Here is a 27,131-nt window from a genome sequence, read left to right as displayed (position 1 = left end):
TGAAAGTGAAGTCGCAGGTAGATAGGATAGTGAAGAAGGCGTTTGGTATGCTTTCCTTTATTGGTCAGAGTATTGGTATAGGAGTTTAAGAAACATTATTCCCAGTTGCATTTGAAGTGAATGGGGAGAGATCATTTGTTTGAAACTTGTTTCAAAATCCCTGTGCCTCAGGCAAAAGTTCTACCTGTTTTGTTATTTCTGTTGACAACAATGGACTGTGGCGGTGGAGTCAGGAGGCTATCACAAATAATTGATTCACCTCCAAGCCTCTCACAAGTGAGCAAACTTAATGCCAGAAGCATCTTCAAATTTGTGCAGGAAACGTGGATATTGAATTGAAATTAACAAAGGATTAACAGCGACAAGGATTTACCAACAACAATGATGACACACACTCAGGTACTCGTGATAACCCAAGGATTGAAACTAAATTTTTTTGACAGATGGTATTGGCTTTGGAGGTTTTACAGTTTGAAAAGATTGAGCTAACATTTCTGATGGTACAACTCACATGGAACAACTCACTTTAATAGCTTGCTGTTAGCACTCTAATCAACTTTAGGATCCAGACCTGCACAGGGAGAATGCACTTTGCAATTGACAGACGGATTGGTGATCCGTCTGGTTTCATTTGAACGGGCCAGCACATTCTGATGAAGGGCTTATGCCCAAAACGTCAATTCTCCTGCTCTTCGGGTGCTGCCTAACCTGCTGTGCTTTTCCAGCATCACAGTCTCAACAGACACACACTGCTGTTCAGTTTCCATTGGGCACTACGGGGACCAGACTCCCCAGTCAAGACAGATTAGTATTTTAATTGAATAAGTTCCCAATTAACCTCGTTCCTTTTCATTTCTAAAACTTATTCAAGGTTTCCTGATGATGCTCTGCGTTCTAGGAGCAAGTGAGGACTGGAGATCAGAGTCGAGAATGTGGTGCTGGAAAAGCACAGCAGGTCAGGCAGGGTCCGAGGAGACGGTACATCAACATTTTGGGCATAAAGGGCTTATGCCCAAATGTCGATTCTCCTGCTCCTCAGGTGCTACCTGACTGGCTGTGCTTTTCCAGTGCCAACCTCTTCGACTCTGATGCTCTGTGTTCAGAAATCAGAGTTTTAGAAGAACAAAGAAAATTTACAGCCCAGGAACAGGCCCTTCAGCCCTCCAAGCCTGAGCCGATCCAAATGTATTGTCTAAACCTGTCGGTCAATTTCTAAGCATCTGTATCCCTCTGCTCCTCACCTACGCATGCATCTGTCCAGACTCATCTTAAATGAATCTACTGTGCCTGCCTCAACCACGTCTGCTGGCAATTCGTTCCAGACACCCACCACCCTCTGTGTGAAATACTTGCCGCATGTATCTCCCTTAAACTTTCCACCTCTCACCTTGAAAGCATGACCCCTCGTTATTGATACCTTCACGCTGGGGAAAAGTTTGTCTCCATCCAAAAAGATATCTTTAAAAATTCTTTTTAAAAGATAATTTGGTCAGCTCACCATGTGAGAGAGTTGAATTGTTGTTTTTCATTTTTAATAGTTTCTGCTGGGTTTCTCAAAGATGTGTTTATTTCTTTCCTACTGGATTGTGCAGAGATCTTTCATCAATTAAATAGTTTTGAAATATTCAAGTCTATTAAGATGCTGGAAATGCAGAAATTAATTTTCACACAACAAAGCTCAGTTCTCTGGAGTGATACTTGACCAGGTGACTGTTTTGCCAAACACATCACAGAGAGTCTGCAGTTTGGAGCTTTATTCATGAAAGTCATATTACTTTTGATCATGTTATTAGCTTATATCTTTAACTTACTGGATAGCCCTGGGTTGGTGTAAACATGCAGCAATCAGATGTGTGAAGTGTTTTGTGGTATTTTATGTTGGAATGTCAGACCTGATCTGCCGAATGTCTTTGTTTTCAACGGATAAACTTCACACTTCCTTCTCAGTGTTTAAACTAATCACATTGGTGTCGCATTGGTAATGTCTCCAGTTTCTTCAATGCTGCTTTTAAATGATTGGACAATCACCTGATGAAGGAGCGACGCTCCGAAAGCTAGTGTGCTTCCAATTAAACCTGTTGGACTATAACCTGGTGTTGTGTGATTTTTAACTTTGTACACCCCAGTCCAACACCGGCATCTCCGAATCATCTACATACAGGTTATAGACAATAGGTGCAGCCCTTCGAGCCTGCACCGCCAACCGTTAACATCAAAGAAACTGGTTGAGATAATGCCACTTTGGATACAGTCAGGACATTGCACCAACATACTGTTTGAAGTTGTGTTTCGAGTCCTGGAGAGGTACAGCCTTCGGTCCAACTTGTCCATGCTGACCAGATACCCCAACCCAATATTGTCCCACCTGCCAGCACTTGGCCCATATCCCTCCAAACCGTTCCTATTCATATACCCATTCAGGTGCCTTTTAAATGTGGCAATTGTACTAGCCTCCACCACTTCCTCTGGCAGCCCGGCTTCCAAATAAACCTGCCAGACTATAACTTGGTGTTGTGTGATTTTTAACTTTGTACACAACACCAAGTTTTATAGACCAACAGGTTTATTTGGAAGCACGAGTTTTCAGAGTGCTGCTCCTTCATTACACTGGCATGTTGAAATCAAGTTGTGCTTGTTCGGCTTGGCTTTTAGCTTCCAATTTGCTAATATGAAACAACCTAAACCATTGCAAATCAGCCAGAAGAACAGAACGTAATTGTTCCTTTTCTCTCCTGGAATGGATTCCTTGGTTGATATTTGAATGATCAGTAACAGATAATGTCACAGCCGTATAGGTGAAAACAGATTCTTAGAAAAGAACAAGTAATTTTAATTAGGGTTTCCAGTTATCTGTGAGAAAGCCCATCTAAAATCAGCAAACAAAAATTATACTGAACTTCATAGTTCCGTTATTACACACCAGTACCTTTCTTGTCCACTTCAATGTTTTGATATGGTAAACAGCTTCCAAACTTGTTAATACCACGTGCTGCAAGACTGGAAACAATGTTGCAGGTTTCCTAATCGGGGCAGGAAGGTATAAAATACAAAAGAACACAGATTTTGACAACTGGCTGCCATTGCTTTCCATTACTTCTTAAACTAGCGGCATTGTTGGTGTAGTGGTTATGATGTGGAGGTGCTGGTGCTGGACAAAGTTAAAAATCACACAACACCAGGTTATTTTTTTGTAGATTAGATATGTGAACTTCAGTCAGGCGTTCAACAAGGTTCCCCATGGGAGACTGAGAACTAGCCATTTGGATACAGAACTGGCTCAGAGGTAGAAGACAGAGAGTGGTGGTGGAGGGTTGTTTTTCAGACTGGAGGCCTGTGACCAGTGGAGTGCCACAAGGATCGGTGCTGGGTCCACTACTTTTTGTCATTTACAATAATGATTTGGATGCGAGCATAAGAGGTACAGTTAGTAAGTTTGCAGATGACACCAAAATTGGAGGTTTAATGAACAGTGAAGAGGGTTACCTCAGATTACAACAGGATCTGGACCAGATGGGTCAATGGGCTGAGAAGTGGCAGATGAAGTTTAATTCAGATAAATGTGAGGTGCTGCATTTTGGGAAAGCAAATCTTAGCAGGACTTATGCACTTAATGATAAGGTCCTCGGGAGTGTTGCTGAACAAAGAGACCTTGGAGTGCTGGTTCATAGCTCCTTGAAAGTGAAGTCGCAGGTAGATAGGATAGTGAAGAAGTGTTTGGTATGCTATTGGTCAGAGTATTGAGTACAGGAGTTGGGAGGTCATGTTGCAGCTGTACAGGACATTGGTTAGGCCACTGTTGGCATATTGCGTGCAATTCTGGTCTCATTCCTATTGGAAAGATGTTGTGAAACTTGAAAGGGTTCAGAAAAGATTCACAAGGATGTTGCCAGGGTTGGAGGATATGAGTTACAGGGAGAGGCTGAACAGGCTGGGGCTGTATTCCCTGGAGCGTCGGAGGCTGAGGGGTGACCTTATAGAGATTTACAAAATTATGAGGGGCATGGATAGGATAAATAGATAAAGTCTTTTCCCTGGGGTGGGGGAGTCCAGAACTAGAGGGCATAGGCTTAGGGTGAGAGGGGAACGATATAAAAGAGACCTAAGGGGCAGCTTTTTCCCGCAGAGGGTGGTACGTGTATGGAATGAGCTGCCAGAGGAAGTGGTGGAGGCTGGTACAATTGCAACATTTAAGAGGCATTTGGATGGATATATGAATAGGAAGGGTTTGGAAGGATATGGGCCGGGTGCTGGCAGGTGGGACTAGATTGAGTTGGGATATCTGGTCGGCACGGACGGGTTGGACCGAAGGATCTGTTTCCATGCTGTACATTTCTATGACTCTTACTTACAGGCCCTTCGGCCCAACAAGTCCACACCGACCCACCAAAGTGCAACCCAGCCAGACCCATTCCCCTACATTTACCCTATTCACCTAACACTACGGGCAATTTAACATGGCCAATTCACCTAACCTGCACATTTTTGGACTGTGGGAGGAAATGAAAGTACCCGGAGGAAAGAGCTGAAAAATGTGTTGCTGGAAAAACGCAGCAGGTCAGGCAGCATCCAAGGAGCTGGAGAATCGACGTTTCGGGCATAAGCCCTTCTTCAGGAATGAGGAGGGTGTGCCAAGCAGGCTAAGATAAAAGGTAGGGAGGAGGGACTTGGGGGAGGGGGTTGGGAATGCGATAGGTGGAAGGAGGTTAAGGTGAGGGTGATAGGCCGGAGAGGGGGTGGGGGCGGAGAGGTCGGGAAGAAGATTGCAGGTCAAGAAGGTGGTGCTGAGTCTGAGGGTTGGGACTGAGACAGGCTGGGGGGAGGGGAAATGAGGAAGCTGGAGAAATCTGCATTCATCCCTTGTGGTTGGAGGATTCCTAGGTGAAAGATGAGTCGTGTTGCCATGGTCTGGCGATGGAGGAGGCCAAGGACCTGCATGTCCTTGGCGGAGTGGAAGGGGGAGTTAAAGTGTTCAGTCACGGGGTGGTTGGGCTGGTTGGTGCAGGTGTCCCAGAGGTGTTCTCTGAAACGTTCCGCAAGTAGGCGGCCTGTCTCCCCAATGTAGAGGCGGCCACATCGGGTGCAGCGGATGCAGTAAATGATGTTTGTGGAGATGCAGGTGAATTTGTGATGGATATTGAAGGATCAATTGGGGCCTTGGAGGGAAGTGAGGGAAGTGAGGGCGCATTTTGCATTTCTTGTGGTTGCAGGGGAAGGTGCCGGGAGTGGAGGTTGAGTTGGTGGGGGCTGTGGACCTGATGAGGGAGTCACCTTTCTGGAATGCTGATAGGGGAGGGGAGGGAAATATATCCCTGGTGATGGGGTCTGTTTGGAGGTGGCAGAAATGACGAAGGATGATACTCAGCACCGCCTTCTTGACCTGCAATCTTCTTCCCGACTTCTCCGACCCCACCCCCTCTCCGGCCTATCACCCTCACCTTAACCTCCTTCCACCTATGGCATTCCCAACGCCCCTCCCCCAAGTCCCTCTTCCCTACCATTTTTCTTAGCCTGCTTGGCACACACTCATTCCTGAAGAAGGGCTTATGCCTGAAACGTCGATTCTCCTGCTCCTTGGATGCTGCCTGATCTGCTGCGTTTTTCCAGCAACACATTTTTCAGCTCTGATCTCCAGCATCTGCAGTCCTCACTTTCACCCGGAGGAAACCCACGCAGACATGGGGAGAATGTGCAAACTCCACACAGTCACCTGAGGCGGGAATGGAACCCGGGTCTCTGGCGCTGTGAGGCAGCAGTGCTAACCACTGAGCCACCGTGCCACCAGTTATAGTCCCAGCAGGCTTATTTGAAGTACTAGGTTTCAGAGTACTACTCCTTCATCAGGTAACTAGTAGCACTACTGCCTGACAGCACCAGGGACCCAAGCTCATTTTCAGCCTTGGGCTAGTGTGGAGTTTGCATGTTCTCCCCATGTCTGAGTGCGTTTCTGGTGGTTGCTTGGGATTTCCCCCACAGTTCAGGGACATGCGGGTAGGGTGAATACGTTGTACTAAATTCCCCTGCAGTGTGCAGGTTAGGGTGATTAACCATAACAAATGTGGAGTTGGAGGGAAAAGATGGGCAGGGGCATTTTATTTGGAGAGTCAAAGCACGCCATGCTGTCTGACCCACTCTGACCTCCAGCATTTGTTGTTTTCAGTACACATTCCAGCTTTTGCATTAATTTGCTCTTTCCAGTTAGCCTACTATTGCTTGTTAGGGATTCTAAGCTGTTCCTCAAAATTTGCTTTCCTTAATTTCAAATTCTGCTATTTCAAATTTTCTCCTATGTCAGACTTTGTCCCCTGTTGATTCCCATGCAATAGCAGACACATTTATGTTGCCATGGACTTTAGCACAGCCTTCAGAAGGTTCCGCATGGAAGATGGTTAAGTCGGGTTAGATCACAAGGAATTCAGGGAGGGCTAGCCAGTTAGATACAAAATTGTCTTGACAGTGGGAGAAAGAGAATGGTGGTAGAGAGTTGTTCCAACTGGAGGCCTGTGACCAGCGGTGTGCTGCAAAGATCGGTGCTGGGTCCACTGTTGTTCATTATTTATATAAATTATTTGGATAAAAATACAGGAGGCATGATTGGTAAGTTTGCGGGTGACAGCAAAATTGGAGTATAGTGGACAGTGAAGATATTTATCTAAGAGTACAACGGGATCTTATTCAACTGGGCCAGTGGGCTGAGGAATGGCAGATGGAATTTAATTCAGATAAATGCGAGATATTGCATTTTGGAAAGACAACCAGGGCAGGACTTACACAGTTAATGGAAGGGCTCTTGGGGAGTGTTCTCAAACAGAGACCAAGTGGTCTAGGTACATAATTGTTTGAAAGTGGCGTCAGGGAGACAGGGTGGTGCATTTGGTATACTTGTGTTCATCGGTGAGAGCATTGAGTACAGGAGTTAGGAAGTCATGTTTGGTGAGGCCACATTTGGAATACTATTTGCAGATGACACAAAGGTTGGCAGTGTTGTTGACAGTATAAAGGGCTGTTGTAGGCTGCAGCGGGATATTGACGGGATGCAGAGATGGGCTGAGAGGTGGCAGATGGAGTTCAACCTGGATAAATGCGAGGTGATGCACTTTGGAAGGTCGAATTTGAAAGCTGAGTACAGGATTCTGGATAGGATTCTTGGCAGTGTGGAGGAACAGAGGGATCTTGGGGTACAGGTACATAAATCCCTTAAAATGGCCACCCAAATGGGCAGGGTTGTTAAGAAAGCATATGGTGTTTTGGCTTTCATTAGCAGGGGGATTGAGTTTAAGAGTCGTGAGATCTTGTTGCAGCTCTATAAAACTTTGGTTAGACCGCACTTGAAATACTGCGTCCAGTTCTGGTCGCCCTATTATAGGAAAGATGTGGATGCTTTGGAGAGGGTTCAGAGGAGGTTTACCAGGATGCTGCCTGGACTGGAGGACTTATCTTATGAAGAGAGGTTGATTGAGCTCAGACTTTTTTCATTGAAGAAAAGGAGGAGGAGAGGGGACCTAATTGAGGTATACAAGATAATTAGAGGCATAGATAGAGTCGATAGCCAGAAACTATTTCCCAGGAGAGAAATGACTAACACGAGGGGTCATAGTTTTAAGCTGGTTGGAGGAAAGTATAGAGGGGATGTCAGAGGCGGGTTCTTTACACAGAGTTGTGAGAGCATGGAATGCATTGCCAGCAGCAGTTGTGGAAGCAAGGTCTTTGGGGACATTTAAGAGACTGCTGGGCATGCATATGGTCACAGAAATTTCAGGGTGCATACATGAGGATCAGTGGTCGGCACAACATATGGGCTGAAGGGCCTGTTCTGTGCTGTACTGTTCTATGTTTTATGTTCTATATTTACAATTCTGGTCACCTTGCAATAGGAAGGATGTTATTAAAGTGGAATGGGTGCAAAACAGATTTGCAAAGCTGCTACCGAGACTGGAGTGTTTGAGTTATGAGGAGAGGCTGAATCGGCAGAGACGTAGGGATGACATGGTCGAGGTTTATAAAATCATGAGGGGCAATAGATAAAGGGTGTATGTATATTGAACAGGCTGCTAGTGGAAGTAGTACAGGTGAGTACAATTACAACATTTAGAAGGAATTTCGACAGCTACATAGTTAGCATAGGCTTAGAGGAATATGGGCCAAATACAGGCAAATGGGACTAGTTTCTTTGTGAGTGGGAGATCATGCCTCACAGATTTGATGAAGTGACCAGGAAGGTTGATCAGGGCAGGGCAGTGAACATAGTCTATATGTATTACAGTAAGGCCTTTGATAAGGTTCCACATGGTAGGCTGCCCTTGAAGGCTAGATTACATGGAATCCAAGGTGAGCTGGCAAATTGGATACAAAATTGGTTTGATGGTAGGACGCAGAGGGTAATAGTGGAAGGATGCTTGTCAGACTGGAGGCTTGTGAGTAGTGGAGTACCTCAGGGGTCAGTGTTGGGTCCATTGCTGTTTGTTACCTATATCAATGATTTGGATGAGAATGTCCAAGGCATTCATTAATTTGCTGTTGGCACTAAACTAGGCAGCATTGTGGACAGTTAGGAAGATTATCAGAAATTGCAGCAAGACCTTGACCAGCTGGGGAGTTTATGGAGTTTAGTATGGATAAGTGTGTGGTCTTGCATTTTGGAAAGTCAAATCAAGGTAGGAATTTCACGGTGAATGGTAGGGCCTGAAGGAGTGTCATGGAACAGAGGGACCTTGGAGTTCAGGTTCACAGTTCTCTGAAAGTGGTGTTCCAGGTGGACAGGGCAATGATGAAGGCTTTTGGTAGACTGGCTCTTATCAGTCAGGTCATTGAGTATAGAAGTTGGGAAGTTATGTTGCTGTTATCCAGGATGTTGGTGAGACCATGCTTGGAGTATTGCGTTCAGTTTTGGTCACCTTGTTGTAGGAAGGACGTCACTAATCTAGAAAGAACGCAGAAGAAATTTACAAGGACATTGTCTGGACTCCATGGTCTGAGTTTTAGGGAGAGGTTGAACAAGCTAGAATGTTTATTTAGAGCATAGGAGACTGAGGGGGGAACCTTTTAGAGGTGTATAAGATTATGAGAGGCATGGACAGGGTAAATGCACTCAGTCTTTTTCCCAGGGTTGGAGAATGGAGGACAAGAGGACATATAAGGGAACCTGAGAGGCAACTTTCTTACACAGAGGGTGATGTGCATATGGAATGAGCTGCTAGCGGAAGTGGTGGAGGCATAAACATTAATAACATTTAAAAGGCATTTAGACAAATACATGGATAGGAAAGGATTAGAAGGATATGGGCCAAGTGCAGGGTAATGGGGTTATGGAGGGCAGACATTTTGGTCAGCATAGACCAATTTGGGCCAAAAGACATGTCTCCGTGCTGTAGGACTCTATGACTCGCGTTCATTTTAAGAAACCTGGTCAGCATGGACAAGGTGGGCCGAAGGGTCTGTTTCCATGTTATGTGACTCTACGTCTCAAGGCATACTGACGTTGCCACCCAGGAAAGTGCTGTCTCCAAAGACCACCAATGACTGCACGTTGTTCAGCACCTTTCCCGAATCCTCAGGTATTGGAGTAATGCATGTCCAAAGACAGCAAGACCTGAACGATAACCCCATATTTGTGATGACAAGTGACAAGTAGCATTTGTCCCACACATGTGCCAGGCCATGACCATCTTAGAACAAGAGACAATATGTGACCTTTGGCATTTGATGGTTGCATCATTAAAGGGGGTGAAAGTGAAGACTGCAGATGCTGGAGATCAGAGTCGAGGAGTGTGGTGCTGGAAAAGCTGGCCAGGCAGCATCCGGGGAGAAGGAGAATCAAGTATAAGCTGATGAAGAGCTAATACTCAACACGTCGATTCTCCTGCTCCTTGGATGCTGCCTGACCGTCTGTGCTTTTTCAGCACCACCTTCTTTGACTCAGCATCATTGAAGCCCACCTCCCAATCACTATCCCGGGGTTACCATTGATCAGAAATGGAAGTGAACACTGCTGGCCATATAAGTACGGTGCCTCCAAGAGCAGACTCATGAGCATCTGCAACAAGTTGGAACTGGCCTCAGGATACAAGGTAACTCAAGGCAGCAGCAATGTCATATTAGCACACAGAACATAGAACAATACAGTGCAGAACAGGCCCTTTGGCTCACAATGTTGTGCTAAGGATTAATCCTAATATAAAATATAATAACTTAACCTACGCACCCCTCATTTCACTGCTATCCGTGTGCATGTCCAGCAGTTGCTTAAATGTCCCTAATGAAATGTAGGGGGTGATGGATTCTCAGGGGAATGTAGCACGAACAGCCAAGTTTCTGGTATTGAGACTGGCTCTAATGCAACGAGAGGGGTATGTCGGCTTCCAAGAGATCAACTGTGTTAGGGGAGTCTGAAGGCCAAGGTACAGACAGACGTTTCTGTGGCCAGCAGAGAAAAAGCAGAATGGTGCATTGTTTCCCTAGTGCCAGGATCAAGGATGTCTCAGAAAGGGTGCAGTATGTTCTCACGGGAGAGAGGGGCCAGCAAGAGGTCATTGTCCACATTGGAATCAACGATAAACCTAACTCTCCTGGTAATATCCTCCCTCAGCACCCTGGAAAGGGTACAGAGGAGATTTATTAGGATGTTGCCTGGTACGGAAGGAATGTCTTACGGGGAAAGGCTGAGGGCCTTGAGGCTGTTCTCGTTAGAGAGAAGAAGGTTGAGATGTGACTTAATAGAGACATACAAGATAATCAGAGGGCTAGATGGGGTGGAGAGGGAAAACCTTTTTCCAAGTATGGGGACGGCAAACACAAGGGGACACAACTTTAAAAAGTGAGGGGAGATAGGTATAAGACAGATGTCAGAGGTAGTTTATTTACTCAGAGTAGTAAGGGCATGGAATGCTTTGCCTGCATCGGTAGTAGATTCGCCAAGTTTAAGTGCATTTAAGTCGTCATTGGACAGGCATATGGACGTACATGGAATAGTGTAGGTGGAATGGGCTTCAGATTAGTATGACAGGGCGGCGCAACATCGAGGGCCGAAGGGCCTGTACTGCGCTGTAATGTTCTATGTTCTATAGGAAGGGAAAAGGTTGAGATTCTGAAGGGAGATTACAGAGAGGCAGAAATTTAAAAAGGAGGTCCTCAAGGGTAGTAATATCTGGATTTCTCCCAGTGCTACGAGCTAGTGAGGGCAGGAATAGGAGGATAGAGCAGATGAATGCATGGCTGAGGAGCTGGTGTATGAGAGAAGGATTCTCATTTTTGGATCATTGGAATCTCTTTTGGGGTAGAAGTGACCTGTACAAAAAGGACAGATTGCACCTAAATTGGAAGGGGATTAATATACTGGCAGGGAGATTTGCTAAAACTGCTTAGGAGGATTTAGACTAGCAAGTTGGGGGGGTGGGACCCAGGGAGATAGTGAGGTAAGAGATCAATCTGAGCTGAAAATGTGTTGCTGGAAAAGCGCAGCAGGTCAGGCAGCATCAAAGGAGCAGGAGAATCGACGTTTCGGGCATAAGCCCTTCTTCAGGAAGGCTTATGCCCGAAACGTTGATTCTTCTGTTCCTTGGATCCTGCCTGACCTGCTGCGCTTTTCCAGCAACACATTTTCAGCTCTGATCTCCAGCATCTGCAGCCCTCACTTTCTCTCCTAAGAGATCAATCTGAGACTGGTACAGCTGAGAACAGAAATGAGTCAAACAGTCAAGACAGGCAGGGACAAGGTAGGACTAATAAATTAAACTGCATTTATTTCAATGCAAGAGGCCTAACAGGGAAGGCAGATGAACTCAGGACATGGTTAGGAACATGGAACTGGGATAACATAGCAATTACAGAAACATGGTTCAGGGATGGGCAGGACTGGCAGCTTAATATTCCAGTATACAAATGCTACAGGAAGGATAGAAAGGGAGGCAAGAGAGGAGGGGGAGTGGCATTTTTGATAAGGGATAGCATTACAGCTGTGCTGAGGGAGGATATTCCCAGAAATACATCCAGGGAAGTTATTTGGGTGGAACTGAGAAATAAGAAAGTGATGATCACCTTATTGGGATTGTATTATAGACCCCCTAATAGTCAGAGGGAAATTGAGAAACAAACTTGTAAGGAGATCTCAGCTATCTGTAAGAATGTTTCGGAGATGCCGGTGTTGGACTGGGGTGTATAAAGTTAAAAAGGTGACGGACACCTGGAAGTACTCAAGGATGCCCTCACAAGAACGGGGCACAATGTTCAACTCATCGACCGCCAGTTCCGACGTGCCACAGCAAGGAACCATAATGACCTCCTCAGGAGACAGACATGGGCTGCAATTGACAGGGTACCCTTCGTTGTTCAGTACTTCCCAGGGGCTGAAAAATTACGCCATGTTCTTCGTGACCTGCAACACATTATCAATGGAGATGAGCACCTCACCAAGACCTTCCCCACACCTCCACTACTTGCCTTTAAACAACTGCCAAACCTCAAACAGATCATTGTTCGTAGCAAACTGCCCGGCTCTCAGGACAACTCCATACAACCCTGTCATGGTGGACGCTGCAAAACGTGTCAGATTGTGGACATAGATACCACTATTACGCGTGGGAACACCTCCCACCGTGTACATGGCAGGTACTCATGTAAGGAGAAAGTGAGGTCTGCAGATGCTGGAGATCAGAGCTGGAAATGTGTTGCTGGAAAAGCGCAGCAGGTCAGGCAGCAGGTAACTCAGCTAACTCAGCCAACATTGTCTATCTTATACGTTGCAGGCAGGGATGCCCGGAGGCATGGTACATTGGGGAAACTGAGCAAAGGCTACGACAACGGATGAATGGGCACCGCACAACAATCAACAGACAGGAGGGTTCCCTCCCAGTTGGGGAACACTTCAGTGATCCAGGACATTCAGCCTCGGACCTTCGGGTGACCATCCTCCAAGGTGGACTTTGGGACAGGCAGCAGAGGAAAGTGGCTGAGCAGAGGCTGATAGCTAAGTTCAGTACCCATAGGGAGGGCCTCAACCGGGACCTTGGGTTCATGTCACATTACAGGTGATCACCATTGCACTACACACACATACACAGATATTCCTACACACACACACACTCTCACATGCACACGGACACAGATACACACAGACGCGCACACAGACACCCACACACACCCTTATAGACACACAGACTCCCACACATGCACCCCCTCACAGACTTAAGACACTCTGCACTCACTACACACACACACACACACACACTTTCTCACACTCACAACCCCCACCCCAGACAGACACACACACAGACAGACAAACACCCACATGCACACATATATATTGTGTGTGGTGAATTTTTTTGGTACAAAGTTACATTGCACTTTGCTCAAAAACCACATAGATTCATGTCGAACTCTGAGCTCAAAAACTGCATGAATTTATGTAAAACTCTGTTATCTCACTTTTTAGATTGGAATCAATCTAAACATCAGGTCATAGACAGAGAACACAGGGGACTAACACCTTCAACATATTGTCTAGCTATCACCATTGTTAACAGCTAACCCGAGAATGCAACTTTAAAAAAAAGGGTTTTGTGATTTACACATGAAAGAAGTGAAACTATCACTGTATTCTAACAGAAGAAAGGCTTAAAAGACAATCAATTCTTCAATGTATAATTTCAGTTACATCACACTGCAAATTTTTGCTATAAATTCTGTGTTACGATCGAGCCCTCCACAATCACCTGATGAAGGAGCGTCGCTCCGAAAGCTAGTGTGCTTCCAATTAAACCTGTTGGACTATAACCTGGTGTTGTGTAATTTTTAAATCTGTAAGAATAATAGGGTAGTTATGGTAGGGGATTTTAACTTTCCAAACATCGACTGGGACTGCCATAGTGTTAAAGATTTAGATGGAGAGGAATTTCTTAGGTGCATACAAGACAATTTTCTGATTCAGTATGTGGATGTACCTACTAGAGAAGGTGCAAAACTTGACCGACTCTTGGGAAATAAGGCAGGGCAGGAGACTGAGGTGTCAGTGGGGGAGCACTTTGGGGCCAGTGACCATAATTCTATTCGTTTTAAAATAGTGATGGAAAAGGATAGACCAGATCTAAAAGTTGAAATTCTAAATTGGAGGAAGGCCAATTTTGACGGTATTAGGCAAGAACTTTCGAAAGCTGATTGGAGGCAGATGTTTGCAGGTAAAGGGACAGCTGGAAAATGGGAGGACTTCAGAAATGAGATAACAAGAATCCAGAGAAAGTATATTCCTGTCAGGGTGAAAGGGAAGGCTGGTAGGTATAGGGAATGCTGGATGACTAAAGAAATTGAGGGTTTGGTTAAGAAAAAGAAGGAAGCATATGTCAGGTATAGACAGGATAGATCGAGTGAATCCTTAGAAGAGTATAAAGAAAGTAGGAGTATACTTAAGAGGGAAATCAGGAAGGCAAAACGGGGACATGAGATAGCTTTGGCAAATAGAATTAAGGAGAATCCAAAGGGCTTTTACAAATATATTAAGGACAAAAGGGTAACTAGGGAGAGAATAGGGCCCCTCAAAGACCAGCAAGGCGGTCTTTGTGTGGAGCCACAGAGAATGGGGAGATACTAAATGAATATTTTGCATCAGTATTTACTGTGGAAAAGGATATGGAAGATATAGACTGTAGGGAAATAGATGGTGACATCTTGCAAAATGTCCAGATTACAGAGGAGGAAGTGCTGGATGTCTTGAAACGGTTAGAGGTGGATAAATCCCCAGGACCTGATCAGGTGTACCCGAGAACTCTGTGGGAAGCTAGAGAAGTGATTGCTGGGCCTCTTGCTGAGATATTTGTATCATCGATAGTCACAGGTGAGGTGCCGGAAGACTGGAGGTTGGCAAATGTGGTGCCACTGTTTAAGAAGGGCGGTAAAGACAAGACAGGGAACTATAGACCGGTGAGCCTGACTTCAATGGTGGGCAAGTTGTTGGAGGGAATCCTGAGGGACAGGATGTACATATATTTGGAAAGGCAAGGACTGATTAGGGATAGTCAACATGGCTTTGTGCGTGGGAAATCATGTCTCACAAACTTGACTGAGTTTTTTGACGAAGTAACAAAGAAGATTGATGAGGGCAGAGCAGTAGATGTGATCTATATGGACTTCAGTAAGGTGTTCGAAAAGGTTCCCCATGGGAAACTGATTAGCAAGGTTAGATCTCATGGAATACAGGGAGAACTAGCCACTTGGATACAGAACTGGCTCAAAGGTAGAAGACAGAGGATGGAGGTGGAGGGTTGTTTTTCAGACTGGAGGTCTGTGATCAGTGGAGTGCCACAAGGATCGGTGCTGGGTCCTCTACTTTTTGTCATTTACATAAATGATTTGGATGCGAGCACAAGAGGTACAGTTAGTAAGTTTGCAGATGACACCAAAATTGGAGGTGTAGTGGACAGCGAAGAAGGTTATCTCAGATTACAACAGGATCTTGACCATATGGGTGAACGGGCTAAGAAGTGGCAGCTGGAGTTGAATTCAGATAAATGTGAGGTGCTGCATTTTGGGAAAGCTAATCTTAATGTATATTGCATCCTCTGCACCCGATGTGGCCTCCTCTATATTGGGGAGACAGGCCGCCTACTTGCGGAGCGGTTCAGAGAACACCTCTGGGACACCCGGACCAACCAACCCAACCACCCTGTGGCTCAACATTTCAATTCCCCCTCCCACTCCACCAAGGATATGCAGGTCTTTGGACTCCTCCATCGTCAGACCACAACAAAACGACGGTTGGAGGAAGAACGCCTCATCTTCCACCTAGGAACCCTCCAACCACAAGGGATGAACTAGGATTTCACCAGTTTCCTCTTTCCCCTCCCCCCACCCTGTCTCAGTCAAATCCATCGAATTCAGCACCGCCTTCCTAACCTGCAATCTTCTTCCCGACCTCTCCGCCCCCACCCCAGTCTGACCTATCACCCTCACCTTGACCTCTTTCCACCTATCACATTTCCGACGCCCCTCCCCCAAGTCCCTCCTCCCTACCTTTTATCTTAGCCTGCTGGACAAACTTTCCTCATTCCTGAAGAAGGGCTTATATACGAAACGTCGATTCTCCTGTTCCCTGGATGCTGCCTGACCTGCTGCGCTTTTCCAGCAACACATTTTCAGCTCTGATCTCCAGCATCTGCAGACCTCACTTTCTCCTCAAAGATTTCAACCTACTGCGAATCCTCTTACAAGGATGCCTTCCTTGAAGAAGCTCTCTTCCTCCCTCTACAAAGATTTCAGTGAGTCCCTCTCTCACTGCACCCCCCAGGTCATCTCCTCTGCACAGAAGCTCTTCAGCCACATTCTCAAACAGACTCGCTACCACAGCCACATCTTCCTCAGCACCTGCCTACGGAACCGACTGATCCCGCACGGACTCCGGACTACGTTCCGACCAACAAAACTTGGACCCAACCAGGACAACCAGTACCTACAACTAATCCGAAGCCTCCAGCAACAGACCTCCCTCCGGATCCTCCGCTTCACGCCTGCAGCCATGCGCCGCTACCTACCTTCCCTGCAGTCAGCCCTGCCCCAGCTCAGGACAACACTCTCACAGACCTGCAAAGGACCTCTACTGTTCTTCATCCACAGAAAGATCCATAAACTAAACAAACAGTTCTTCTGAGCCATATCGGAAATTAAAGACAGTAAGTACCAAAAACTTTCATGTACTTACCCCCACACTCCGGATTCCTCAACTCACCATCCCTCCAGACCTACCCCTCTCTGAGGGTGAATCTTCCATCGGCCTCCGAAATCAGTCCAGCGCCAGAACACACGCGCCCGCTACATCGCCCGCGGCAATAGCCGCCGCGGATGATGACGCCACTTCCGCCCCCACCGACCTCGCAGCCTCCGCGATCGCCTCCCAGACAACCGCCTCCGCGATCGCTGCTCAGACAACCGCCTCCGCGATCGTCGCCCAGACAACCGCCTCCGCGATCGCCTCCCAGACAACCGCATCCGCGATCGCTGCTCAGACAACCGCCTCCGCGATCGTCGCGCAGACAACCACCTCCGCGATCGCCTCCCAGACAAACGCCTCCGCGATCGCTGCTCAGACAACCCCCTCCGCGATCGCCTCCCAGACAACCGCCTCCGCGATCGCCTCCAAGACAACCGCCTCCGCGATCGCCGCCCAGACAACCGCCTCCGCGATCGCCTCCCAGACAAACGCCTCCGCGATTGCCTCCCAGACAAACGCCTCCGCGATCGCTGCTCAGACAACCCCCTCCGCGATCGCCTCCCAGACAACCGCCTCCGCGATCGCCTCCAAGACAACCGCCTCCGCGATCGCCGCCCAGACAACCGCCTCCGCGATCGCCTCCCAGACAACCGCCTCCGCGAGCGCCGCTCAGACAACCGCCTCCGCGATCGCTGCTCAGACAACCGCCTCCGCGATCGCCTCCCAGACAACTGCCTCCACGATCGGTGCTCAGACAACCGCCTCCGCGATCGCTGCTCAGACAACCGCCTCCGCGATCGCCTCCCAGACAACCGCCTCCGCGATCGCTGCTCAGACAACCGCCTCTGCGATCGCTGCTCAGACAACCGCCTCTGCGATCGCTGCTCAGACAACCGCCTCCGCGATCGCCTCCCAGACAACCGCCTCCGCGATCACTGCTCAGACAACCGCCTCCGCGATCGCCTCCCAGACAACCGCCTCCGCGATCGCCTCCCAGACAACCGCCTCCGCGATCGTCGCCCAGACAATCGCCTCCGCGATCGCCTCCCAGACAACCGCCTCCGCGATCGCTGCTCAGACAACCGCCTCCGCGATCGCCTCCCAGACAACCGCCTCCGCGATCACTGCTCAGACAACCGCCTCCGCGATCGCCTCCCAGACAACCGCCTCCGTGATCGCCGCCCAGACAACCGCCTCCGCGATCGCTGCTCAGACAACCCCCTCCGCGATCGCCTCCCAGACAACCGCCTCCGCGATCGCTGCCCAGACAACCGCCTCCACAATCGCCGCCCAGACAACCGCCTCCGCGATCGCCGCCCAGACAACCGCCTCCGCGATCGCTGCTCAGACAACCCCCTCCGCGATCGCCTCCCAGACAACCGCCTCCGCGATCGCCGCCCAGACAACCGCCTCCGCGATCGCCTCCCAGACAACCGCCTCCGCGATCGCTGCTCAGACAACCGCCTCCGCGATCGCTGCTCAGAGAACCGCCTCCGCGATCGCCTCCCAGACAACCGCCTCCGCGATCGCCTCCCAGACAACCGCCTCCACGATCGCTGCTCAGACAACCGCCTCCGCGATCGCTGCTCAGACAACCGCCTCCGCGATCGCTGCTCAGACAACCGCCTCCGCGATCGCCTCCCAGACAACCGCCTCCGCGATCACCTCCCAGACAACCGCCTCCACAATCGCCGCCCAGACAACCGCCTCCGCGATCGCCGCCCAGACAACCGCCTCCGCGATCGCTGCTCAGACAACCCCCTCCGCGATCGCCTCCCAGACAACCGCCTCCGCGATCGCCTCCCAGACAACCGCCTCCGCGATCGCCTCCCAGACAACCGCCTCCGCGATCGCTGCTCAGAGAACCGCCTCCGCGATCGCCGCCCAGACAACCGCCTCCACGATCGCTGCTCAGACAACCGCCTCCGCGATCGCTGCTCAGACAACCGCCTCCGCGATCGCTGCTCAGACAACCGCCTCCGCGATCGCCTCCCAGACAACCGCCTCCGCGATCGCTGCTCAGACAACCGCCTCCGCGATCGCCTCCCAGACAACCGCCTCTGCGATCGCCGCCCAGACAACCGCCTCCGCGATCGCCTCCCAGACAACCGCCTCCGCGATCGCTGCTCAGACAACCGCCTCCGCGATCGCTGCTCAGACAACCGCCTCCGCGATCGCCTTCCACACAACCGCCTCCACGATCGCCGCCCAGACAACCGCCTCCGCGATCGCTGCTCAGACAACCGCCTCCACGATCGGTGCTCAGACAACCGCCTCCGCGATCGCTGCTCAGACAACCGCCTCCGCGATCGCCGCCCAGACAACCGCCTCCGCGATCGCTGCTCAGACAACGGCCTCCACGATCGGTGCTCAGACAACCGCCTCCGCGATCGCTGCTCAGACAACCGCCTCCGCGATCGCCTCCCAGACAACCGCCTCCGCGATCGCTGCTCAGACAACCGCCTCCGCGATCGCCTCCCAGACAACCGCCTCTGCGATCGCCGCCCAGACAACCGCCTCCGCGATCGCCTCCCAGACAACCGCCTCCGCGATCGCTGCTCAGACAACCGCCTCCGCGATCGCTGCTCAGACAACCGCCTCCGCGATCGCCTTCCACACAACCGCCTCCACGATCGCCGCCCAGACAACCGCCTCCGCGATCGCCGCCCAGACAACCGCCTCCGCGATCGCTGCTCAGACAACCGCCTCCACGATCGGTGCTCAGACAACCGCCTCCGCGATCGCCGCCCAGACAACCGCCTCCGCGATCGCTGCTCAGACAACCGCCTCCGCGATCGCTGCTCAGACAACCGCCTCCGCGATCGCCTCCCAGGCAACCGCCTCCGCGATCGCTGCTCAGACAACCGCCTCCGCGATCGCTGCTCAGACAACCGCCTCCACGATCGCCTCCCAGACAACCGCCTCCGCGATCGCTGCTCAGACAACCGCCTCCGCGATCGCTGCTCAGACAACCGCCTCCGCGATCGCCTCCCAGACAACCGCCTCCGCGATCGCCGCTCAGACAACCGCCTCCGCGATCGCCGCTCAGACAACCGCCTCCGCGATCACCGCTCAGACAACCGCCTCCGCGATCACCGCTCTGACAACCGCCTCCGCGATCGCCTCCCAGACAACCGCCTCCGCGATCGCCGCCCAGACAACCGCCGCCGCGATCGCCGCCCAGACAACCGCCTCTGCGATCGCCTCCCAGATAACCGCCTCCGCGATCACCGCTCAGACAACCGCCTCCGCGATCACCGCCCAGACAACCGCCTCCGCGATCACCTCCCAGACAACCGCCTCTGCGATCGCCTCCCAGACAACCGCCTCCGCGATCGCCTCCTAGACAACCGCCTCCGCGATCACCACTCAGACAACCGCCTCCGCGATCGCCTCCCAGACAACCGCCTCCGCGATCGCCTCCCAGACAACCGCCTCCGCGATCGCCTCCCAGACAACCGCCTCCGCGATCGCCGCTCAGACAACCGCCTCCGCGATCGACGCTCAGACAACCGCCTCCGTGATCGCCGCCCAGACATCCGCCTCCGCGATCGCTGCCCAGACTACCGCCTCCGCGATCGCCTCCCAGACAAACGCCTCCGCGATCGCTGCTCAGACAACCCCCTCCGCGATCGCCTCCCAGACAACCGCCTCCACGATCGCCATGAAGACAATCGCCGACAGATTCGCGACCCCCGCGGCTATGGGGAATAACTCTGTCTCTGTGATCGCCGCAGCCACTTCTGCCCCCAGTGACGTTACTAACCTCCACGACCACAACGCCGCATGTGTCTCCGCCCCTTCGCCAATCTCCATCACCACGCCCAACCCCGCCCCCACGCCGATCTATGTCCCCGCCCCCAGGCCTAACCCCGCCCCCACACCCAACTCCAGCCCCACACCAGGTCCTAGCTCCCAGCCCTGCCGCGTTTTCACTATCCCTCCAGACCTACCCCTCTCTGAGGATGAAAGATCAGTCCTCAGCAGAGGCCTCACCTTTATTCCCCTACGCTCTCGGATTAACGAGTTCAACACACGGCGTGACATCGAACAATTCTTCCGCCGCCTTTGCCTCCGCGCCTACTTCCACCTCCACACACATCATCTATTGCATCCTCTGCACCCGATGTGGCCTCCTCTATATTGGGGAGACAGGCCGCCTACTTGCGGAGCGGTTCAGAGAACACCTCTGGGACACCCGGACCAACCAACCCAACCACCCTGTGGCTCAACATTTCAGTTCCCCCTCCCACTCCACCAAGGATATGCAGGTCTTTGGACTCCTCCATCGCCAGACCACAACAACACGACGGTTGGAGGAAGAACGCCTCATCTTCCGCCTAGGAACCCTCCAACCACGAGGGATGAACTCGGATTTCACCAGTTTCCTCATTTCCCCTCCCCCCACCTTGTCTCAGTCAAATCCATCAAATTCAGCACCGCCTTCCTAACCTGCAATCTTCTTCCTGACCTCTCCGCCCCCACCCCAGTCTGACTTATCACCCTCACCTTGACCTCTTTCCACCTATCACATTTCTGACGCCCCTCCCCCAAGTCCCTCCTCCCTACCTTTTATCTTAGCCTGCTGGACAAACTTTCCTCATTCCTGAAGAAGGGCTTATGTCTGAAACGTCGATTCTCCTGTTCCCTGGATGCTGCATGACCTGCTGCGCTTTTCCAGCAACACATTTCCAACCAGGACTCTCGCCCACCCTCTGACGACCCCTTCTCCCGCCTCCAACACACCCCGTCCACCTGGACACCCCGTGCTGGCCTCCTACCTGCCCTCGACCTCTTCATAGCCACCTGAACTCCCCCACCCCTCTCACCCACTCCAACCCCACACCCTCGGAACGCGCAGCCCTCCACTCACTCCGTTGCAACCCCAACCTCACTATCAAACCGGCAGACAAGGGAGGCGCGGTCGTAGTTTGGCGCACCGACCTTTACACCGCTGAGGCCAAACGCCAGCTCGCAGATACCTCCTCCTACTGCCCCCTTGACCATGACCCCATCCCCCACCACCAAACCATCATCTCCCAGACCATCCATAACCTCATCACCTCAGGGACCTCCCATCCACCGCCTCCAACCTCATAGTCCCACAACCCCGCACCGCCCGCTTCTACCTCCTGCCCAAAATCCACAAACCTGACTGTCCCAGCCGACCCATTGTCTCCACCTGCTCCTGCCCGACGGAACTCATCTCCGCATGCCTCGACACGGTCCTGTCCCCCTTAATCCAAGAACTCCCCACCTACGTTTGGGACACCACCCATGCCCTCCACCTCCTCCATGATTTTCGCTTCCCCAGTCCCCAACTCCTTATCTTCACCATGGACATCCAGTCCCTGTACACCTCCATCCCCATCACGAAGGACTCAAAGCCCTCCACTTCTTCCTTTCCCGCCGTACCAACCAGTACTCTTCCACTGACACCCTCCTTCGACTGACTGAACTGGTCCTCACTCTGAACAACTTCTCTTTCCAATCCTCCCACTTCCTCCAAACGAAAGGAGTAGCCATGGGCACCCGCATGGGCCCCAGCTATGCCTGCCTCTTCGTAGGATATGTGGAACAGTCTATCTTCCGTAACTACACTGGCCCCACCCCCCACCTTTTCCTCCGCTACATCGATGACTGTATCGGCGCCGCCTCGTGCTCCCACGGAGGAGGTTGAACAGTTCATCCACTTCACCAACACCTTCCACCCCGACCTCAAATTCACCTGGACAGTCTCAGATTCCTCCCTCCCCTTCCTCGACCTTTCTATTTCTATCTCAGGCGACCGAATCACACGGACATCTACTACAAACCGACCGACTCCCACAGCTACCTGGACTACACCTCCTCCCATCCTGCCCCCTGTAAAAATGCCATCCCATTCTCCCAATTCCTTCGTCTCCGCCGCATCTGCTCCCAGGAGGACCAGTTCCAAAACCGTACAACCCAGATGGCCTCCTTCTTCAAGGACCGCAATTTCCCCCTTGATGTGGTCGACGATGCCCTCCACCGCATCTCTTCCACTCGCCGCTCCTCCCCCCTTGAGCCCCGCCCCTCCAACCGCCACCAGGACAGAACCCCACTGGTCCTCACCTACCACCCCTACCACCCTACCAATCTCCATGTACAGCGCATCATCCGCCGTCATTTCCGCCACCTCCAAATGGACCCCACCACCAAGGATATATTTCCCTCCCCTCCCCTATCAGCATTCCGTAAAGACCACTCCCTCCGTGACTCCCTCGTCAGATCCACACCCTCCACCAACCCAACCTCCACTCCCGGCACCTTCCCTTGCAACCGCAGGAGGTGCAAGACTTGCGCCCACACCTCCCCCCTCACCTCCCTCCAAGGCCCCAAAGGAAACTTCCATATCCGGCACAGATTCACCTGCACCTCCACACACATCATCTATTGCATCCTCTGCACCCGATGTGGCCTCCTCTATATTGGGGAGACAGGCCGCCTACTTGCGGAGCGTTTCAGAGAATACCTCTGGGACACCCGGACCAACCAACCCAACCACCCTGTGGCTCAACACTTCAACTCCCCCTCCCACTCCACCAAGGATATGCAGGTCTTTGGACTCCTCCATCGCCAGACCACAACAACACGACGGTTGGAGGAAGAATGCCTCATCTTCCGCCTAGGAACCCTCCAACCACAAGGGATGAACTCGGATTTCACCAGTTTCCTCATTTCCCCTCCCCCCACCTTGTCTCAGTCAAATCCATCAAACTCAGCACCGCCTTCCTAACCTGCAATCTTCTTCCTGACCTCTCCGCCCCCACCCCAGTCTGACCTATCACCCTCACCTTGACCTCTTTCCACCTATCGCATTTCCAACGCCCCTCCCCCAAGTCCCTCCTCCCTACCTTTTATCTTAGCCTGCTGGACAAACTTTCCTCATTCCTGAAGAAGGGCTTATGCCCGAAACGTCGATTCTCCTGTTCCCTGGATGCTGCCTGACCTGCTGCGCTTTTCCAGCAACACATTTTCAGCTCTGATCTCCAGTATCTGCAGACCTCACTATCTCCTTATACACTTAATGGTAAGGTCCGAGGGAATGTTGCTCAACATAGAGACCTTGGAGTGCAGATTCATAGCTCCTTGAAAGTGAAGTCGCAGGTAGATAGGATAGTGAAGAAGGCGTTTGGTATGCTTTCCTTTATTGGTCAGAGTGTTGAGTACAGGAGTTGGGAGGTCATGTTGCAGCTGTACTACCGCACGTCCCTTGTCTGCCGAGAGGTGCGAGGGAGGAGCGAAGAACTTCTGGGGAGTTTTTAAGTGGGTGAGATCTAACCAACTTAAAAACTCCCCTGAAGTCCTTCACTCAGGGTAGTTGCGTGTTCCTCCTGCAGAATGTGGCAGGTGAGGGACATTTGCGGGAAGTGCACCCAACTCCAGCTCCTCGAAAACTGAGTTGGGGAACTGGAGCTGGAGCTGGATGAACTATGGATCATCCAGGAGGCTGAGGGGGTAATTGAGAGGATATACAGGGAGGTGATCACTCCCCAGACACAGGATAAGGACAGCTGGATTACTGTCAGGGGCAGGAAAGGGAACCGACGGTCAGAGCAGAGATCCCCTGTGGCCGTTCCCCTCCTGGGAAATCTCCTCTGTGTCCTTTCCAAAGCTTCCACATCCTTCCTATAATGCAGCAACCAGAGCTGAGTGCAATACTTCAAGTGCAGCTACACTAGAGTTTTGTACAGCTGCAGCATGACTTCACAACTCCAAAACTCAATCCCTCTACCAATAAAAGCTAACACACTGTACACCTTAACAATCCTATCAACCTGCTCCTCTGATGCTGCCTGACCTGCTGTGCTTTTCCAGCACCACTCTACTCTTGACTCCAGCATCTGCAGTACCCACTTCCGCCTAGTGAAAAAGATACCCTCAGGTCTTTTAAGTCTTTCTCCTCTCACCTGAAAAATATGCCGCATTGTTTTCAACTCTCCCAATCTGGGGAAACAACCTTTGCCATTCACTTTATCTATGCCCCTCATGATTTTGTAAACCTCTTTAAGGTCACCTCTCAACCACCTATGCCAGTGAAAAAAGTCCCAGACTATTCTCTCCTTAGAATTCAAATCTGTAGTCCTGGCAACATCCTTGTAAATCTTGTCTGAACCCTCTCCAATTTAATAATATCCTTCCTTTAGCAGTGTGACTCGAACTATACACAGTACTTCAAAACGCATCAAAGTGTCCTACAACCTCAACATGATGTCCCAACTCCTCATAAAAAAATGAAAAAAACTGCAGACACTGGAAATCAGAAACTAAAACAGAATTTGTTGGAAAATCTCAGCAGGTCTGGAGTATCTGTGGAGAGAAATCAAAATTAACATTGTGCCCTTCTTCAGAACTGATGGTAGATAGGTAAAAGTTATTTTTTGTCCAGAAGTTATGATGGGGGAGGGGGTAAGGAGTAAATAATAAGTGGAGATAGAGGTCAAAGAGAGATAAGATCAGTTGGATAGAAAAAAGAGGGAAAAATAACAGTCAGCCTAGGAGAGTGAATAGCTGCTAATGGGGACAATCAATGACTGATAATGTGATGTGTGTAATAGCAGTGCATGTGATAAGAATGCTGGGCTAAGGACATGGGAAAAGGTGCCTCAGGATCCAAAGTTGTTGAACCTCAATATTGAGTCCAGAAGGCTGTAGAGTTAACAGGTAGATAATGAGGTGCTGTTCTTCCTGCTTCTGCTGAGTCTCGTTAGAGCATTGCAGCAAACCCGAGACAGAGAAGTTGGCCAGGGAACAAGGTGGTGTCAGGAGTGAAGGACGAGTGGACCAAGGTGAGCCAGAGGGAACAGACCATGCAGAAAGCTAACAAGATTTTCATTTGATTTGATTATTATTGTCACATGTACCTAAGTGCAGTGAAAGGATTTGTTTTGCAAGCAGCACAGACAGGTCATAACATACAAGGACATACAGATCATAGGGTTATTAGACAGTGAGGCATACAAGGTTACAGCTGCACAGGAGGTGCACAAAAGCAAGATCAATATTTGGTTTGGAATTAGAGAGAGGTCCATTCAGCAATCTAAAAACAGCAGGGAAGAAGCTGGTTTTCAACCTGTTGGTACAAGTGCATAAGCTTCTGTATTTTCTGCCCCACGGAAAATGAGGGAAGAGAGTGTTACCAGGGTGGGGGGAGGGGTCTCTGATGGTGTTTGAAGAGAGTGTTACCGGGGTGTGAGGGGTCTCTGATGGTGTTTGAAGAGAGTGTTACCGGGGTGGGAGGGGTCATTGCTGATGATGAAGAGAATGTTACTGGAGTGGAAGGGATCTGTGATGATGATGAAGAGAGTGTTACCGGATGGGAGGGGTTTCTGATGATGTTCGAAGACAGTGTTACCGGGGTGGGAGGGGTCTCTGATGATGATGAAGAGAGTGTTACCGGGGTGGGAGGGGTCTCTGATGATGATGAAGAGAGTGTTACCGGGGTGGGAGGGGTCTCTGATGGTGTTGGAAGACAGTGTTACCAGGTGGGAGGGGTCTCTGATGTTTTTGCCAGCCTTTCTGTGGCAATGAGAAGTGTAGGAGGCTGACGTTTGTGGTGGCCTGAGGTGTGTACACTTTTTGGTAGTGTCCTACGGTACTGGGCAGAGCAGTTACCGTATAAGGCAGTTATACATTCGTATAAAGTGCTCTCTGTGGTGTTTCTGCAAATGTTGATAAATGTCCTTTTGGACATGCCGAATTTCCTAAGCCTGCAGACGATAAAAGGCATTGTTGTGCCTTCTTGACCACTGCATCTTTGCGGGAGATCCAGGGAGATTTTATGCTGTATGACCCTGTGATTCCATAAACATGAGAGTTTCTAGGAATTTGGTGCTTTCAATCCTCCCCACATCATCTCCATTGATATAGACCGGGGCATGGTCCTCCTCCTTTCTTCCTGAAGTGAATAGTCAGTTCTTTTGTTTTGCTGACACTGTTATCTTTGCAACACGACACCTCACATTCTATCTCCTTCCTATATTCTGACTCGTCATGGTTTGATATCTGACCTACAACGGTGATGTCATCAGCAAACATGTAGGTGGCATTCATACGAAATTTGACCACACAGCCAGGGAGTACAGTAGGGGGCTGAGTACATATTCTTGCAGGGATTATCATGGAGGAGGAGCTGTTGTCTATCTTCACTGATTGTGGTTTGCAGTTCAGGACGTAGTTGCAGAGGGCACAGCTGAGACCTAAGTCTCAGAGTTCTGAGGTTACTGTAGTCATGGATATGTTCACTGAGCTGGGAAGTTCATTTGCAGACATTTTTAACCCCTAGCGATCAATGGGGTGACAGATGTCGCAGTCGGATCGCCCATTTTTAACCCCTGTCTAGGTGACATCTTCAGTGCTTTGGAGCCTCCTGTGAAACGCGGCTGTACTGTGTCTTCTGCAATTTATTTGATTTTAGTTC

This window comes from Chiloscyllium plagiosum, unplaced genomic scaffold (assembly GCF_037043375.1).
Source record: "Chiloscyllium plagiosum isolate Xiang-an unplaced genomic scaffold, Cpla_swu_hap1 HiC_scaffold_19, whole genome shotgun sequence".
Lineage (NCBI taxonomy): Eukaryota > Metazoa > Chordata > Chondrichthyes > Orectolobiformes > Hemiscylliidae > Chiloscyllium > Chiloscyllium plagiosum.
This window is presented reverse-complemented; position numbering follows the sequence as displayed.